This window comes from Egretta garzetta, unplaced genomic scaffold (assembly GCF_000687185.1).
Source record: "Egretta garzetta isolate BGI_Z169 unplaced genomic scaffold, ASM68718v1 scaffold516, whole genome shotgun sequence".
Taxonomy (NCBI): domain Eukaryota; kingdom Metazoa; phylum Chordata; class Aves; order Pelecaniformes; family Ardeidae; genus Egretta; species Egretta garzetta.
In genome coordinates, this window is record NW_009259983.1 from 796616 (window position 1) to 799719 (window position 3104).

General features: G+C 48.0%; 1 protein-coding gene across 2 annotated transcripts in view; it reads right to left on the reverse strand.

Annotated features, from left to right (window-relative positions):
• LOC104127787 (zinc finger protein 239) overlaps window positions 1-2300 on the reverse strand; it is a 4642-nt gene extending 2342 nt beyond the window's left edge. For both annotated transcript variants that reach the window (XM_035895989.1, XM_009640491.2), the window contains exon 1: window positions 2084-2300. The gene's annotated coding sequence lies outside the window, so the exon portion shown is untranslated. The remainder of the gene's footprint in view (window positions 1-2083) is intronic.
• Window positions 2301-3104: the final 804 nt, after the last annotated feature.

The window sequence follows — 3104 nt, forward strand, 5'->3', positions numbered from 1 at the left end:
GTGCTGGACTCAAAATTGGTTGACAGCAATCATCGATAGAGCTGTAAGCAAAGAACAAAACCCAGCCATATTTACATTTCTTTAATAATGATAGCCACAAGACTAATCACTCTCCTAAGATTATTTTAAATGGAAAATGACGCTTGGTCACCAGAACACGATTTTCTTACTTGCTACCTCATCTCTTCTTTCTTCTCCAAGACTCTCAGGCTGAGGCAGAAAAACCCAGCAAACCAGGCAATTTAATGTCTTGTCTACTCCAGTTGGATTCAGTTAGTTCCCTGCCTGGTATCCCTACTGAGCTCCAACAACCACCATGAATGCAGCTGTTGGGCAGGGTGCTCTTACAAATGCCATCAGCACCAAAGACAAGATTTTTCCTTCAGTATTTACTATTTTAAGGCCCAAACCAGCCAAACAAAGTAAGCAACAGCAGTTAGCATCAAGAGGGCAGGCATGAGCAGCTGCTGCAGAAAAAAATACAGAAGAACAGAGAAAACACGATGGTAAGAAAAATCCCACTTTATTTTAAAAAGTAAGAATCAAAGATGCCAGGGAAAGGATACCACGTGGGTGAATCTAGGATACAGCTAAAGCTGAGATCACTTACGGGAATACTTTTAAAGCATTTAAGACATTACTTTTTTCCCCTCCTTTTAATCTTTATAGTTACTTAATACCAGTTTGCATCACTTCAAAAATATACTCCCTGAACTCTATTTTAAGCCATCAATCTCCCTGGACAACCAATACCTCGGGAGAACGACTCAAGTTCCAGATGGAATTAACTAACTGGATAGATGGGCTCTGGTGCAAACAAACACTGTGAACTGATGGGTGCCTGGTCCTAGACCACTGCATCCATCACCAACACCTATTTAACGTCAGGTAACGGGTAATAAGGGATTAGACAGTGTCAGAATCATGAGCCGCTCAGATGAAGGGAACAGTTTTGGACCTCGGTTTCCAGTGATTCTAAAACCACTGGTCTTGAAGTCTTTGATCTTAGGTGGCAAAGCTGGACAGAAAGAAAGGGTGCAAGCAAAAGAGAAAGACTGGAATCTTAAACTGCAGAAGCATGAAGAAAAAAATCATCAGATAAGCAAAAAAGAAGCCTTAGCAAAAAAAAAAAAAAAAAAAAAAGCTTTAAAATTTAATAGTCTGAGTCCCTACTTCAAATATTTGCTGAATGCTAAAGTGAACCACCCCTGCAGATGGATTATTTCCAGCAGTTCCAAGCTGATATACAAAGGCAGGTTGCTTTCTGCAGCCCTGCAGCTCTCAGGACTTTGCCACTACCGAGAATTTCTGCCGCACGTTTGGCAGTACAAGCCAACCAAGCTATCTACATGCTGCAATATGCAGCAGATGGCCCGCCCCCACTCTGGAGCAGGAGTCGTCAAAACCCTGTCCACACATAGACCTTTCCCCCAGGCAGCTAACCACAACCAGCAGGGTTTCTCTCTGAAAGCTGTCAACAAACAGGAATTTTGGAGGAGCAAATCCCTCAGCATTTCAGAGGTGGTATCAGCGTCTGACAAATGTCCAATAACCACCACCCCGGGGAAACATTGAAGCAAGCAGACAAGGTAGAAGGCAGAGTTGCCTTCTGCAAAAATTTCCTAGCTCGGGTTGCTGCTGACACACTGCTGCTATGCTCAGCTTTGCTATGGCAGCTCAGCAGAAAGCAGATAGCCTTTATACAGATTAACAGGCTAGTCTGGAGCAAGGAAAGAGTTTCTTCCACAATCATGTCTCTGTGAAAGGAGGGGACCAACCTCATCCACAGGGGGGACATTCCTTCAGGCATTTCATCTGTGACTGACAGAAGCATATCCTTGGGCATATTGGGTTATTACTTGAATGTGGAAACGAAAGCAGGAAGAATGTCTGTGTATGTGGGTGTGAGAGGTTACTGTAGGCAACATCCACAGCTTTACTAAAGCAAGATATGTAGGGTATCTAATTTGGACCTCCAGCAGGGGCTTTGCAAACACACCATACTGTTCCTGGGGCCTTGGCTTTAGTATTGTGATAGCATATCTAGATTTTGTAGCTGGGTCCTACAATTTATGTTCTTTACCTTAGCTATTTGCAAACAGCTACTTATTTTCTCATTTTCTCTTCCGACCAGTCAGCTCTGTATTCCTCCTGTGGTTGTGCCAAGCCGTGGAGGTTATGGGACTCGTCCTAGTGCACAGCGCCATACTTTCAGTTTCTCGTGCTCCTTGGGATCTTGCAGTCTGCTCCTGAAGTGCTGTCAGCAGACTAGCGCTCTCCGCGCGGTCACACCAGGCATGCCAGCACAAACCTGCAATTCAAAAGAAGGGGTTCAAATCTTCCTCTCCCCAGTTATCTGGGATAGATAATGCTTGCAGTGAAAAGGTGAAGACATTTTTATCACAAAACCCAGTTAATTATGCACCTGCACAAATTTGCCCAGCACATGCTGGTCTTGTCTTGGGTGTGATGAGAACCCCCTTCCCTGTACCGTCAGGTTTGTTCACAAAGTACAGTGCTTGTCAGTGACCGCCTCCCTGCCCAGCTCTGTGCCCGGCCAGGGATGCCGGGGGGACACCGGGAGACAGGCACAGGAGGCGAAACGGGAGGGCCACTGCGGAGCGCACTGCCGGAGCACCCAAAGGCAAGGAGGTGCATGGGGCGAGCAAGCACCCTGTTGTAGCTTTTGGGAACAAGGATTTTCCACAGAGCAAGGGCAGGGCTGCAAAGCTGCCTGTCTGCAACAGCGATCGGAGGCACCGGGGTGGAAACCGGGGCAAGATTTGGGTTTGCTCCGCGGCAGGTGAAAGGGGATGGAATAGGGAGGGGGGGACGGGACTGCATTACAGGTATGGGATGCAAGCAGGCAAGGACGGCAACTACGGCAGAGCGGGGTCCACAAAGGGGGCAAGTCGGCCATCCCCTTCTCCGAGCTCCATTTTTTCTTCTCCTCCGGGTAGCTCCTTCCTCCACCGCGCCCACAGACAAAGGCTCAGACGCGGGTTTAAAGCTCGGCTCTCAGGGCGGCTGGCCTCCCCCGAGAGCATCCCCGGCCCTGCCCCTCATTGCCGCCCTATCCCCCGGCCAAGCGGGTGCAGGAGGCC